This window comes from Aythya ferina (assembly GCF_964211825.1).
Source record: "Aythya ferina genome assembly, chromosome: 11".
NCBI classification, from domain to species: Eukaryota; Metazoa; Chordata; class Aves; order Anseriformes; family Anatidae; genus Aythya; species Aythya ferina.
The window spans coordinates 9294779-9311136 of NC_140307.1; the positions used below are offsets into that span (position 1 = coordinate 9294779).

Sequence of the window (16358 nt, forward strand, 5' to 3'; positions counted from 1 at the left end):
CTCCCATTTAATTAAAATAATTTCCTCTAATTTCCTCTCCTGCATAAACTATGGTCTCTCCGTATTGTTTGGGTAGGTTTTCCATATCCAATAGCGTTTTGCTAGAATAGCTTTCACTGTTTTAAGTGTGCCATTTATGTCACCAGGTTAAATAAATCCAACAAAACACTATTTAATTAACAAGTTTTCATTACTTGCACCGTGTCTAAATTGAAAACAAAGCTGGTATAACAAGGATCAGCTATTGCTCCTTCCACTTAGCAGGTTTTGTAGGCACCATCACTTTTATACTTGCTTCTGCACTCCACTGTAACACCACAGTACTCAGATACATTCAGGTAGCCTGCAACTGTGAGGATCTCAGCATTAGTGTGCTGACAAAATTGGTATTCAAGTGCTTCTCAATAAAGGCAAAACAAAGAGATGATTTTGACTGTATGCTGCTTAATTAGAATTGGCTCTCCCAAAGGAAAGTGCAATCCCTGACATTTCACCTGAAGGCAAATTCCAGGATCCTGCTCAGAAAAGCTCATCAAGGGAAATGAGGCACATCCTGTTTGGTTTTCAGCTCTCTTAGCTCATTAACAGCTACACACATACAGACACCTCACCAAATTTGGGGTATTTTTTTGCATTTATGCAATACAGGTTTGTAACTATATGGATGGATATACACACAGACACACACTTTGAACAGTTTAACACCTCTGCTTTTAATTGTCTTTCTATCCAAACAATATTTCATTATTAAATAAAAGGTTTGAACCAAAGATGAAAGAAGGAATTTAAAGGAGTGGACATTACGACACTCTCTCTTTCTAATGTCCCTTGTAGATACCACTGACAATAAATGCCTAGCTTGTAGCAAGAATTCCAGCTTTTCTTTCTAAATAACAACCAGTTTTTAAAGTGCTTTCTGAAAAGACAAATAAGGAACTAGGATGCTTTACCCTGACTTTATTTAGTACAATAAAGCTTTTACTTGATTTTATGGCTAAATTCTGTTTCAAAGTCGATGGTTAGACCTAAATTTGAAAGAAAATAATCTAAGAAGGTGATAGCTTATGTCTTCTCAGTACTACAGACCACTCAATATTTAAGTGCTGGCAATTTTGATGTTATGCACTCCTGAATTATACCTCAGTCCTCTCTCCCTCTTTTCCTTTCTTGTAGCCTAGTGCTCTAATGAATCCTGTACAATTACAGAACTGAACGTATCCACCATTTTCTTTTATCCAACAGAAATGACCTATGCAACTGCAATCCCCACTTTGTTTCCTCAGTCGAACCACCCCGGCTGTTACATTAAAAGCAGCCCGTTTGCTGGGACCTTGGGGAAGGCACTGCCAGGGTCACTGAGACAGCTGTCAGTAATGTGCAATGCAACAGTGTGAATAACAGGTTGTGCAAACTGCTGAATAAATCCATTTGCTAATCTGTGACCATGGAAATTTTTCTTCAAGCTGAATGAAGGGATACTTTGCTTTTCCTTCCCATCAAGTTTTATTTTGCTGAGGCCCACAGCACAGTCACCAGTCTCATCAACAGCTGTTTTTCCTTTTGAGCTTGCCCTGTCACTTTTGGATCTGACTTTTTGCTGATAAAGCGTAATACAAGCTGTTTCCTGCTACCCCACAGTGAAGCAGATGTTGCAGGAGTTGTGGTAGCCCTAGAGCTGGGCTCCCAAGCAAAATCAGCTACAGGCTAACTCTTCTTTAGTCACAAATGTTTACACTTTTACACTATATTTGTTTTCCTGACAATCGATGGAAGTAGGCAAAGAAACATCTTCCATTTTACCCAAGATTTTTCAGGTGGATGGGGTACCAAAAAGCAGCAGTATGAGAATGAAAAATACAACCAGCACATCAAAGAAACTGGGAGATGAAAGACAGGAAGGTGCCCCAACCATCCCTCATTTACCCTGCTGCTCCCAGGCACCGGCATCGCTGCCTATGGCAGGTGTTTGCTAAGCCTGTTCTTACAGAGCTGAAGTGATTCCGTAGCAGCCCTAAGCAATCTATTCCAGTGACTAATTATCCTTACAACTGCAAAGTTTCCCCTCATATCTAACTTCTAATCTCTTTTTGCTTTAATTTAAGCTCATCAATTCTTGTTCTGTCCCCAGTGGACATGAAAAACAGATCGTTCTCTTCCTTCAAACAGCAGCTTTTTGCCTACATCTTCTCTGTTTTCTTTGCTTAACCTCTAGACTAAACAAACCAAATTCTTTCAGTTTGCCTTCATAGCTTGTGTTTTCTTTCGCCATCCTTCTTGCTCACCTCTGGTCTCTCTCCACCCAATGCATGTCTTTTTTGCTGGGTAGCATCCAGGTCTGCAAGTCCTATATATGCTACATTCATTTCCTTAGCTCTCTTTTTTTGTTTACAATTCTTGTACTATAGAGTCTTTCAGGTGAACCCTGTACCCATGTGAACTTGGGATTAAGGCCAAACTGCAATTCTGCCATGGCCATATTTTCCACATACTTTCTCAAACCATGGCATGAATAAGATTCTTGCAATCATTTACTGTTAAGAGAAATCATTTCCCTTTATAACTAAGGAAACAAAGCAAGAATTATTCATCTGCTTTCACATGCTAGAAGAGTGTTTCAGTAAGATATCCATCTACATGAATCAGAGATAGAGATTCTTTGAAGATTTACTATAACAATCACCATCCTATCACACTACAGCTATGTGAAAGTCTCATAAGACATTGTTGCTGCTTTTGAAAAATATTTCTCTGACAAAAAGCCAGATATTTAATACAATGTTCCCTCCAAACACTTCTACTGAAATATCTTCTCGTTCAGAAAACAAATAATTATATAAATGAGGATAAAGCAAACAGAAGCCCTTAATCTAGCAGTTCATCCACAAAGACCACATGAATAAAAATTACAAGATTTGTAGTCCGTAATTCAGAAGGTATTTCTACCAAACATCATCTATAGAGCAAGGCCATGATCCACTCCCTGTGAAATGATCGAGCAGTTTTCATTGACTTTTGCTGGTGCAGGAGCAGCTTACTAAAAGTGAACTTTAAATTGTAAAGGTAGGCTCTCCACTCAGCCACTGAGGACAGGCAGAGCAGACCAGAGGCAAAGCTAAGAAGACAGCTAGCTGCATATCAAAAGACAGTTCATGATCCAGAAAAGAAAATTTGGGCAATGAGGTCCCATTTTCAGGAAAATGAACAGCCAGCCTGTGACCTGCAAGCAAGAAGGAGAAACTGAAGTACCCATCTTTCCCACATTTCAACCTCAGGAACTGCAAACCAGCCAGAGGCTGTAGGGCAGGATGCACCCAGAGTAGGTGGGAGGTGTCCAGCAGGGATGTCTTCCGGCTGTGAGGCATTGTCTTTTATAAATGATGGCCTTTCATGAAGGAATTATAATTAAAATCTTCCAGTCTTGCTGGAATGGGCTACTACTGCAGTCATTCCCAACTAAGATAATGAGCACTAACTCCACTTATCACTGCCATTAAAAGCTTGGGCTAATTAGAGCAGACAGACTAACACAGATTAACAGAATTGGATCAAAGCGATCCCATCGAAAGCAAAGCCCTTCTGAGGGAACCTGTGGTTCGCTCCCAGGGAACAGCACAGTTAGGTCCACACAAGCTGCTATTTTTTGCCACAATAAGGGTTCTGCACTGAGTACACCACAATTTTGGCATCCCCATGAGGAAAGAGGGGTTCTCAGGATAGTTACTGCTTTAGTTAGTGCCTGTCATTTCTTTCCCAGGTTCTTAATAATTTTAAATGTTTATCAAATATTTCAGGAAAGTTTCAAAGGAAGACATTAAAAAAAAAATATTGATATTATTATTTCTCTGAAATAGATCAGGCTTCACTTTTTTTTTTTTTTTTTTTTTTTAACACAAACTGTTTAAAAACTACACAGCAAAAGTAAGATAAAGAATTTTTCATCATTTTGGTCAGACTTTGCAAGGGTAGTTTTGCAGAGATACAAAACAAACTAAGAATTAAAGGGTTGCAACTTGGATACAGCAGGTCCCACGCACAGCGCATAGAAGGAATTTAGCTGGGACAGCAATCAATGCTGGCTGCAGTCTTCTGCACTTCCAAGATATCCTACACTCGTTAAAAGCAATTCTGCAGAGTGGAGCTTTATACTTCTGCCAGCGAACATGTTGCTGTCAGTGCCAGCAAGAGGAATCCCTGCCAGCTTTTCTCGTTCTCCAGAAGGTAAAGCACGCCAGGGTGCTGGAGACAGCATGCGTATAAGAGGAGACTCTTAGCCATCTCATGAATTATCCAGGCAGGATTCAGTGATAGGTTAACGTTTAGCAAAAATCCCCAGGTAAAACCTGTTTTTCTTTTCTGCTTTCTTTGCAGTGCCACTGACTTTGCAGGCACCATAAGCACAGTTTTATATTTCATATGAAATAAGACTGCCATGGTGTTTTCATGTTGTGCAGGGAACCTCTTTCTTCAGGGTCTCTCAAAAACAACTTGGGTTGAAGATTTCTTTCATGAGGCTACGCAGATCTGTCTTCCAGTGCTGACTACGTGGCCTTGAGAGGATTTAAGATCATCCTGACCTAAGCTCCAATTCTTTCAATTCTTTTTTTTTTTTTTTTTTTTTTAAATTAATGATCCACATTTATTCCTGATGTTACACAGTTCACTTGAAAGTCATTGGGATTACCATCAGACATTAACTCCAGCAAACAGAAGTAAATAGGCTGATTAACAATTACACCAATTTCAGTTTCTAAATACTAAGGTAAAATGAGTTGTTAAAGCCAGAGATCTCCACACCCACGTGGAGAACTGTCAGCCCTGACAGAGCTTTGCACAGCAGGGAAGAGGAACAAGTGCTTGCCTAGACACAGCCAATTGCAAGCCTGAGTCCCAAGAAGTGACAATTTTCTGAACACTGATTCTGCTCAGCCCTGCTGTGCTCTCCAATCTTCTTGTGCGCTTCAATAGCATTTAAAATTTTAGCTCAGGTTAAACAATAAAAAAAACATACACCATTACTCTTAAATAAGACAGACAATCGCAGTCATTGTAAATGCAGAAGTCTAACGGAGGTGATGGCAGCCAGGCACAGCACAACCAGGCAGGTGCTGAGCAAGTTTTCTACCATCAGCAGCTCTGCCAGCATATATCTGGCCTGCACTACCCTTGCTATTTCTGTCCTGGATATCTCTGGAGGAATGACTGCCAAGTGAAAAGTACTGTACCAATTTGTGGGCTGGCTTTGTGATGTGCATAAATGAGTTCTTGGATAGTTCAAATTCATATTGACTTGTGATTTAAGTGCAAATCTAAATTCTGGTATTTCTAAAGGGGAAAGATTTGCACATTGCTATGCAAGTCTGCCAGCTGGCTTCCACTGTGACTTTGTTCCTTTGCTTTTAGAACTAAAACATGAAGCTTAAAACAGTTGTTTTAATATTTAGCATTATAGAAGGTCATGTTCATACCAGAGCCCTGGAGAAAAAGCAGCTCTTGTGGAACTGTGGGAGTCACTAAATGTCAGTACTCATAGGACACATCAGTTGCATTATTTAGATATCTCGCCTCAAATGACAATGCACTGATAACTACAGGGCTTCACCCAAGGACTTACAAAGAACAACAGGTACAGAAAATAAAATTAAATGGATTTTGGATTGAATATACAAGTACTCTTTGATAAAACAAAGGGGTGGCTGTAGTGGTCTCTTCCAGCTTTAAAACACCAAAGTGATATTCAGATGGAAAATTCAGTTCCACATACTGAACACCCAATGATTCCAACTGCACAGTCTCAGGGTCTTGTTACAGGTAACTAGTCAAACCCCAAGATACTATATTATGCATACTTTGCCCTCACTGTATTGAATACTTATCTCCTAAACAAACTTACCATTTTGTTCCTTCTTCAATAGTCTGTCATTTACTGCTTAAAACTATTCATTCTCCTTCCTTTGGCCACATCAGACCTCAGTCACTATATTTATATGGAGCTTTGTGACCACCGAAACTAGATGGACAATTCCTTGATGCCCACATGAACACACATCACACTACCTGCAATGGTACTTTAGAGCCACAAATGATGATCTTACAGGTATTCAAAAATATTACCCCTAGTTTCCCCAAAAAACTGAATTTGCAGCCACCTGCGATGCAAATAAGCAGACATAGCAGCATAAAATAGCAGCCAGCTGAACTGTCACTTGATATTTTTCAAGATGAGTGAAGCACAAGAATCATTATTCTGTCCAAATACTGTATAAGATGTTAAAAGGCTTTAAAAATCAGAGGCACTCATTTCAAAATGCATTTAGATATTTACCATCTCTGTTGTGACCCCTCAGCCTGGTGCTTGTCTTGCAGCTCCTGTGGCAGTTACAGTACTCCTGTACTCTTGGCTATCCATCTGCCAAAGCCCCGGTTCTCTATTTATTTGAGAGAAAGAGAAGTTAGGATGAAAACACTCCACTTATACCATGTTCAGAATCATTCTGTGGGCATATTGCTTCCATGAACTTCTGTTAACTCTCAGAAACAAGAAGCCAATAACTATTCCCCACTATGATAATTTTTATTTATTAATTTTCTAGACTTATTTTCTATCTCAATAAACCAGGATTAAGTTTAAATTCTTCCCAAAAAGGAAGGACAGGTTTGAATACAATAATACAACAAACAGTTGTCTAAAAAAAAGTTTGGAAGAGGACTGGGAAAGAAATACTAGTACTAGAGTTAAAGTCTCCATTGCTTTCAGCTACAGTGGCTATTCCTGATTTGTTCCACTGTGCAAACATGCTGAAAAGTCCACATCCTTAAAATACAGATGTGTGGAGAGGGCGTAATTCCCTCTAAATATGTCAACATAGACTTAATTATATCATCTGTCTCACAGCCATCAAGGAGGCTGTCTGCACAGCATCCATACAGCAAGAGCTTCTGCTCTGCATATGGAGAAGAAACATTTTAATTTTACTGAGCTGAAGAGATAATCTGTGTTTATCCAGAAACTTGATAAATGTAATTGATCACTTGAAAATGTAAAAATGCAAATTTAGTGAAGATTTATTTTCCCTGCTGATCCACTGGTAACAGCTCCAAGCAGAAATCTTCCCTGCTCAAATATAAATATGTAGCAGTCTTCTAAGAAAACAGTCCTGTAACCATAGTTGCTCAGACTGACACAGAGCGGATGGTAACAGATAACGGGAATATAAGCAAACAAGGAGCTGACTTACTGCTGCGCTTGCTCAGCACATCCACAACACAGCTATTCTGTCTCCAGAGGCTTGAAGCATGCCACACAAGTTTCAAAGAAAGAAGACTATGATTTTAAGCATCTTCTCCACTTAAGCACAGAACATTATAGTTATTTGCAAAGCCATTTAATTTGCAAAATGCTGCAACACCTTCTTCAGGCATTGAAATGCTAAATACAACCAATTTACTTTCAGAAAATATCATTGGTACTCTAGTACCACAGCACACTTTATAGCTAATTGGTTTATACATACAAACACAAGTAGATTGTTCAGATTGAAAGTAGTCACTGTTACCATGTCTGTTCCCAAAAGAGAGCTGCTGGGACCCAAGAACGAAGACTTGCATACAGATTCAGGATGCTAGTGCTGCATCAGGCTCAATGGGTGCACACAGCCAGTATGGAAACCCTGCTCAAGTCACCACGTGGTTGACTGCTGTTAGCCTGCATAGCGTTACAAAGCACGTGTAATCTGTTCTCTTACCCCACGGCATGCTCAAGAGTAGTAGTGTACATATGTTACCACTTTGACAACCTCAAACCTGGGGTTTTCCATCCTTCATTGAAGCAATTCATGCCCGGAAAGCAGGTTTATAACACCTTATAGCCTTCTTCATAACCAAAGTAGTTCTCCTTCTCAGCATGACTTCATGCTTCAGGTATTCTCCAGCAGGCCATGAGAGTCAGCACCCTCCGAAGGGAAGACACATTTAGCCACTGGTAGCATGCCTGTGGTGGGCTGGCCCCACCAGAAGCTGAGGAGGTACATGAATGGTGGAGGAACCCCTCACAGAACAGTAAAACCACTGGATGATAATCAACACACAGTTAACCCCATTTCACTGCAAAGTAAATGAATTGTCCATCTAGGTATCCCATTTCTTCTCTCCAACAGCTTTAAATTGGGGGGGGGGGGAGGGGGGGGGGGGTGTCCCATTAAGTTCATAAGCAAGAGCTAAGGACAACCCTGAATTAAAAATCCTGACTGGTGTTTATGAGCAGCAACTTAAATTACCAGCTAAACGCATGAAATGTAATGACAGAGAAAAACCCGTCTTAGTGAAATATAACACAAATGGGAAGAAATACTTCAATTTATTTTGGTACTTTTCTCTCTATTTTGCAAATAGTTGGTGAGTCAAAGGAGCCAACAAATCAAGCCAGAGAATGATCTAAAACCCAAAGACAACCAGAGTTACTAAAAATTACTTGTAGGAAAGAAAACCTAAATCCTTAAAAAGGCCAGAGCTGTTTTTTAACATCCCTGTTAAAATGTACATCTGCTTCAAGTGCTCAGGTATCAAACGCTTCTTTTCCATTTTCTTTTTTTTTCTAACTTGCTACACACTTTTCCCCCCTTCCCACCTCCCCCATCCACAATCATAGCTACAGCAATGCCCAGTGTGACACACTCCTCTCTCTCCTCTGCACACAGTCCCTACTTAGAACAAAAATCTGATTTATTGAATACTGGACACAGCAGCATTTCAGATGTCAAATATCCTCATGCTAAAATATGTATATCCTTGACAAACTAATTGTTTTTCTGTGGCACTGTGACCTAGACGAAATCTGGACCTGCTCTGAAGTCCCAATCAGGGGGCTGACAGCAGAAGAGTGATGGATGGCAAAGGGAGCCACTTGCTCTGGCTGAGCAGGCTCCACTGTACCGCCCATCCATCACCCTGACAGCTAAAGAAATTCTGTACAAATTTATCTACAGGGCACTAAGCAGGCAGAAGGCAGAGCATATATCCCACCAGCTGAAAGGGTAGATAACCACAGAGGAACATTAGGCCATTTCGTTTCCAGAAGTGAATTGGTAAATCCCATTTAGCTCTGTGAGTGAGAATACGCCAGGAAGAAATGCCATAGAATTACAACTGTGAAAACGATAATTATGTAAGAGAAAAAAAAAAAAAAAAAAAAAAAAAACAGTTGTGGGAAAAGATTTTTCAACCCCTGCTTTTATTTTAAGAAAAGAGCACAAGGGGAAAAGAGAAAAAAAAAAAAATAGAAAAAGAAAAAGAGGAGCCTGGGCCATAAAGTGGAAAAAGATGAAAGGTCATAATATAATTGAGTTCTTGAATTCTTGAACACTGACAGCTGGAACTTTAAATCAGGACTTGACTGACACAAAGATTTAACTGTCTCTGTCACTTTTTCAAGCCATAAATAAGGTAATACTGCATATTAGTTTGCTTATAGTGATGAAAATATTCTCTTCTGCCCATACGCTCCTTCCCAAGGTGATGCAGTGTGTGGTTGTATCATATCTGTCATACTGCTGTTGGTATCAATCTACCAAAATAAACTTTGCCTCCTCTAATCCTAATGCATCTGAATGTTCAGTATCTAAGCATCGAACAAAACCGACACTTCTGTTTTACACAGAGTTGAAAGCGGCTTGGCTGCAGCAGGCAAAAGGATGCATTTTAATATTAAGCTGTAATCAAGATGGGGTTGAGCAGAAAAAATTTAGACCCCTCAAAGACATCCTTTTTATTGCTTCTGCCTTTCACTGCTCCTGTTTGAAAGGCAGCAGCCTGACTGCACAAGATGTGCCATTGGGTATTTATCTTGAGAACTTCCTGCAGGTGATAGCGATTTTCTATAGATTTGAAGATCAGAGGAGAACTGAATGCACACACTAAGTAAACAACTGCCTGTCAAACTTTCAAATGTTTTCCTGCAATAAGAGGGAGGGCCGTAATTGCCAGAACCACTTTGTTTGCTTTGTTTTGTAAATGAACATCCTGCTTTAATCAATCGACACTCCTCTTTAATTAGTAAATTTGTGATCTGAACATCTCTTGCTTTCTCTTAATAAACTCCTGCAGTGTCTGGTACCACGTTCCTATGCTTTGCTACATACATACGGGTGTGCTCAGAAATGCCAGATTTTATTGTTATACAAGTATTGACTTTCAAGCTAGCTCCTCCAGAAACAGTGTTATGTTGTTCTTAAACATTTACTTGAAATTTAATCAATCATATCAAGAAAAAAAATACCCATGTCGGCCCCCTGATCCCTTAATTTCTACACTGTGGAAGTTGCATACTTTTCCCTATGCTCTTTTGACCACGAGAGAACACAGACCCTGTTTAGATGAATTTCTTAAAGCCACAGCTCATGCCCAAAACACCCAAACTCCCACAGGCTGTGGGGCCAACATTGTCAGATGCGACACGAGATCACCCCAACATCACAGCAGCTGTGTGATAACATGCACATCTAAAATCAAGATGTCAGTTTTACATTTGAGTACTTAAGTAGCTCTCACTCTCATAACACAGAATATACGAGAGCGAAAACTTTTTTGCTAATTGCTAGCTCCAGAGCGCCACTGGTTATCTTTTAGAGAAGTTAACTCAGGAAGTTTAAGAAAACTGAATACAATCTAATGTGCCCAAAGAACTTCAGATCCCCTTTGGAAGCACAGTTAGCATTTCTACCCATGCTCCCTAAGAGAACCAACACTACTTGGATCTTGCTTTTGTAACTTCACCCTGAAAAAGGACATAAATCAAAATGTTATTAGGGGAACCTTAGTAAAATTCCCTAATCTTTTCTGGGTCAAACTTCATTTAATTAAACTATTTCACTTCCATTCTTAAGATCAGTGTTATTATAAATAATCCTTGCTACTATATTAATAGTAATGACCAAAGAAGTCACACCATGCAAAAAGCATTTGGTTTAGGAAGAGGTTTTGAGCACGAAGAAGTGCAATCAAAGAAGTGCAGGGCCATTCAAGAGACAACGTAAAGAATAGACATCTCTTTAATAATGCTTAAACTGTCTACTCCAGATCACAATGCTGGTCTTGTTCTTGCTTGGCTGACCATATGGAAATTAAGCTTTTCCCCTGTTCCTCACCGCTGTTTTCCTAACATTGCCTTCTGAGGCATTTAATTACACCCTGTCATAAAGCTGGGTGCTCAGTCCGACAGGAACAAGGATCACCTAAGCGCTATTGTGATCACCGGTGCACTTGTATAGGCAATGGAGGTGGAAACCTCTACACTTTGGAAAGAGAAGAAAATGCATTTCATCACTCACAACACAATGCCTCTCTTAAGCCTAAACAATTGCAAATGTACAGACTCTCGGACATTGCCATAACCACAATAAGGCCATTCATGTAGACTTTGCTGAGGCAAGTTAGGGCAAAAGGGTCAGAGGGCTATGAACTTTGATCTATGGTTTCAGACTTGGCAGGCCTTAAAAAACCTCCTGCTTCAGTAAGTTTCTTGATTAACCTAATAAGAATTACACAAGAAGTGCTGTGATCTTAGCACTGCATCGGATTAGCTGCCTAGACGGTGTTCTGTGAAGCCTAAAAATCTCATCAAGAAGCATAATGAGAAATAGACGATGGAAATGCTGAGAAAAAGGTCTCGAGTTTGTGTTTTAATTATGCAGGCAAGGATTTGGAATGAAAGGTACCTGAGAGCTGCATCTTCTGAAGAATAAGGGGACTATTTGTCTGTGGAAACAGACTTTTTACCTCTGAGGAAAATACAATTAATAAATGAAAAGCTCAGAAGTGTTTTCAAGATGAACTTTTGATAATTCAGAAACACTTTTGCTTTTTTCACTTCCACACAATATAATCTAATAGTGATATTCATATTTATGAGTTCCACAAATTAGTTCAGTGAAAAAATGCCATTATAAGCATTAAGAATTTCCACAGCTACCTTATTAAAACCATGTCAAAGAATTAAAAAAAAAAACTCGTTATTGTTACAAAGGCAAAGGCTTATGGATCAATTCCAGAATTGGGTCATCAGTATGTTAAGAATTTTGTCTATTCAATTAACTTTCAGTGTGTTAGACCATTTTACATTATATTATGATTTAACTTATTAATCAGCTACAACTCATCCTTGAATTGTCAGGATTATTCTTTTACCAGGGATTTGTTTCGAAAGACTTCATTGATAACATAAATGGAAATCTGAGTAACCACAGCAAACCTGCTCTTCAGAAACAGCTATTTCATTAAAAGAATTAGATTTTACTCTAATCAGAAAGTTCATTCTCCAGCATGTTTAGCTCCTTGCTATAACACATTTCTTAGTCTACAGATATCTCGAGTGATCAAATCCTGGTTCACAGTTCCTTGCACTGCACACAGGTGGAAGAAAAGAAGCTGGCTAATACAGAATAGATGTGTCTGCTGGTTTCTGATCAAGCACAAGGAAAGGCAACCAGATCCATACCTTTAAATGGGAGAAGGAGAAGCTATGTGATTGAATTAAGACAAACCCTCTATGCTTTTTTTTTTCTTTTTTTTTTTTTTAAATACTTCTGGTCCTGTTCACAAGGTGCCAAGTCCCCCTGTCTAGCACTATCTAGCATCAGGCCCCAAGCTTTCCATACTCACTCAAAACAATGCACTTTGAACATGTAGAAATAATGGCATCTGGCATCTTTGAGCATCACACAGCTCCATGGACAGTTGTTCACAAGGACACGAAGCAATCCTACAAAAGTTATGATGAGCTATAAACTGACTGTAGAGCAGTGCTAGGCAGCTGCATTCATCATTATGCTAATACGTAGCCACAAGTTTTGATATATCTTTAGCATCTTGCACTGTACGCTCACACATCAACAGCAAAATGTTCCCCAGGAAACATTCCAAAATTGTTTCTTTGAAAAGTAAAGTTCATCTGTGGGTCAATGGGGTAATTATGGCAGAATGAGTCTGCCTAGCTCCAACAACAGTTTCACATTTCAACAGCACTCCTTCCCATGATCCCAAACTACTAATTTCTCCTATTCTGTATGCCTCTTCTCTTATGAAAACAATAACAATAAAAGAAAGCTAATCACTCCTATCAATTAGGAATCATCTCATAGAGCTGGATTATACTCTGAAATTAGAAAAGAAAAACATTTTACGTCTGTATTGTGCTTGCTCACATTCATATTTGTATTGCTGAAGTGTCTAACAGCCCCTGTATCACTGATCAACTGTGAAGGATGTTGCAAAAATATACAACTAAAAAGTGCATTTTCCAGAAAGCTTATAATTCCCCACCATCACCAAGGTTTCTGTAGAAGAATTTGAAAGAGCGTGATACGGTATCTTGTCTATATATCAAGGAGCCAAGAGAACCAAAAGGAAAACCCTTCCAAGAAGCTTTTAAGTTAAAATGAAACCTGGTGCCAAGTCAAAAGCAGCATGTTGAATCAAGTTGTTGAACTTGCTAGGAAGCCATTTACATATACAAGCCACACTAATTGCAAGATAATAAATTTGTTTATCTTCAATTAACCAAACCTCACAGCATAAGCTTACATGTCATTTGTGCTGTCTTGCACACACTTTTTTATAACTGTTACAAGAACATTTTTCCAATCAAGCACGTTAACAGCAAAATTAAAACATAACATGAGTAAACGATCCCTTATAGTCAGTAGAGAAAAAAAGCAGTGAAAGAAGGCAAGCGCTAGTGGTAAACGAAACATCAACACACTGAAACAGAAAGCAGTGACCAGTATAAACAGCTACAGACACAGGAAGGGAGCAATAGGCCTGCCTGACAGTATTCCCCAGTCACTTGCAACAAAGAACAGGGTCAAAGACAGAGTAGAGCTCTGGATCAATTCTGTAACAGAACTGCAACAATCACAAAGCAGCTTTAAAAATAAAATAAAAATAAAAATAAAAATCACCGTTGTGGTATCAGGAAGTCCACACACTCACAGCTCAAAGTCCTGCTGGACTTTGTCCTTGAGCTCACCCTGACATGGATGCTGCCCCCCAGAATCCCTCAGGCTCAGCACTGAGGTTGGCCATGGGCAGAACAGCTCATAGCTGCTGCACCCAACCACGTGGAAAGGCCCCTGTAGTGCTCAGTCACGACTTCTCCCTAGGTAGCAGCAGTTTTTCACTACCAGAGCTGATTTCTTTGACCCCCAGAAGATAGGACCACATGCATTAACAGTAAATAGACAAGGGTTTGATCATTACTTACCACCCAGATGTATTTGCCTTCTTGTTTTTAAGGTACATATTTTAGTTCATGGGCAAGTCTGAGCAATTCTAAATAATTGCTGGGTTTTAAACATCATTTGGGTACTTAAAGTTCTTCCCAATCCCTCATCTCAACCTCAAAAACAAACAAACAAACAAAAAAGCAACATTCTGTGCATTTAAGTGGTCCAAATTAACCTGGAAAGCAAGTTTGCAGGCTGTTATTTGGCTGAACTACTTCATCTGTCAGTTCAGCGTGACTACACTTTTTCAGCATGAGACCTTTAAGGCTTTTAATGCCATATGTATACGTACATGTATATATTATAATCAACTGGTTACTGGAAACTACAGCAAAAACTAAACAGCATGGTGCTGTGAAAGGTGCATGTTCACTGCTGAGGCTATGGTATGGGCTCCCAGACATGCCTGTATTCACAAAGGCTCCCCAGGCTGGCCATCACCAGAAGCCTGGACTGGACCTGGAATTGGCACAACTGCAGGCATGCAGTGCCAAGGCTGAGCAGAGCCTCACCGAGAGGACAAAGTCCCGGCAACACAGCTGAGCAGCATCCACACATAAACCGCATATGTGTTACACTGTTCCCAAGTGCCAGGTTTAGGTAGCCAGACCTTGTAGGGAAGAGTGGCCTTGGTAGCATCCTCCATATATAACTTGACTTTAAGGTAGCTTAGATATTTTCAGTAAAACTGAAGAAAAGAATCCAGTGAGGTTTGCAAAGCTTTCTGTAAACTGTGGACTAAACATAAACCATGATGCTAATATAGTAGTACTGCTTAACAGTACACTTACTGCCCAATGGTACCTTTGATACTTGGGCCTGCTTATTAGATGCAAAAGCAAGTAAATGCCTAATGCTCAAGGGTTCTTTGGTTATCAATGAAGATAAAAATAAATCAGGATGAAAATGCATCTGAAAACAGTTTGTCTTACAAAACAAGTACACAGCAAGTGATACAGCTTTCATATACCTTTTGAAATTCAAAGCCTCCTTCTTGAAGGATATCTCCATGCTATCACCTACCTGGAAATATTTGCTTACATCCTCTACCATGCAGCAGTGAAAATTACTCACCGAGGTTTAATGTTATTTAGCTGCAGAACCGTCACAAATGCCTTCAGTGAAAATACTGTGAAGATCTTAAACTAGAAATGCAGTACACAATCCTTCTCCTCTGTCTTACTGCAGGTATGAAAGAAACATCCATTTAGAAAAAGCTGAAGCCTATATTCACTGTTTTTGCTCTACGTCTAGATTTATAACTACTGAACTGTTGACTAAACTGCTTTTGCTTCCTCTTTCACTAAATACTTCAGTCTATTACAGTGCCTCCATAGAACTGACACACTGCCAAGCAAAGTACAATGTCTCCTAAATCAAGATTAATCTTCAAATAAGTGAACACAGGGATCAAGCGTGTGTATAGTATCACAGTGTCCGTAGGAGAGCAGTTCACATGCATTTTGCACATTGGGCATTTGCTGTGGTCTGTACCACATCCAAGGCAGATGCATTCATCATGAAATGTATGTTGTGCCTGTTTACCTAGAAATGCTGCAAGACAGGGACTTTGTGAGGATTAAAGTCATCTAGCTTGTGAGGACTGCATGATGTAACAAGACTTGGATTTGTTGCGATACCACTAAAACTTTGCACAGGCTGCTTAGAAATGCTACTAAATAAAAATGGCTCTCAGTTTTGTCATGAGAAATGCAGCTCCCAAATAGAAAAACATGCATTTATCTACAACTTAGTTTATCTGAAAATATTATTCTGCTGAAAAAAGAGTATTTATGTCATTTACACATACTGTATAATTCCATTTTCAGCCACATCGGTTCCCTACTGTACTCATAATTATCTCAACCTGTTGAGATACTTTTGCTAAATAGCTCAAACCTAAGCTACAAACAAGATGCAACAGATCATACAGACTAGCAAGCAACTTAAGGATGCAATAAGACAAGCTATCAGCAACCAAATCAATGTCCAATTTTTGCCAGTATCCAAGCAAAGGATGGTTCCCATTGGAAATTTCCACCTTAATGCATGAAAATTCTTGCCCATGTGCATCTTTAACATTAA

General features: G+C 39.4%; 1 long non-coding RNA gene across 11 annotated transcripts in view; it reads right to left on the minus strand.

The window, feature by feature from the left end:
* LOC311442568 overlaps window positions 1–16358 on the minus strand; it is a 259074-nt gene that overhangs the window by 105635 nt on the left and 137081 nt on the right. For all 11 annotated transcript variants that reach the window (XR_014696743.1, XR_014696744.1, XR_014696745.1 and 8 more), the window contains one exon: window positions 6323–6425. This is a non-coding gene — a long non-coding RNA (uncharacterized lncRNA). The remainder of the gene's footprint in view (window positions 1–6322; window positions 6426–16358) is intronic.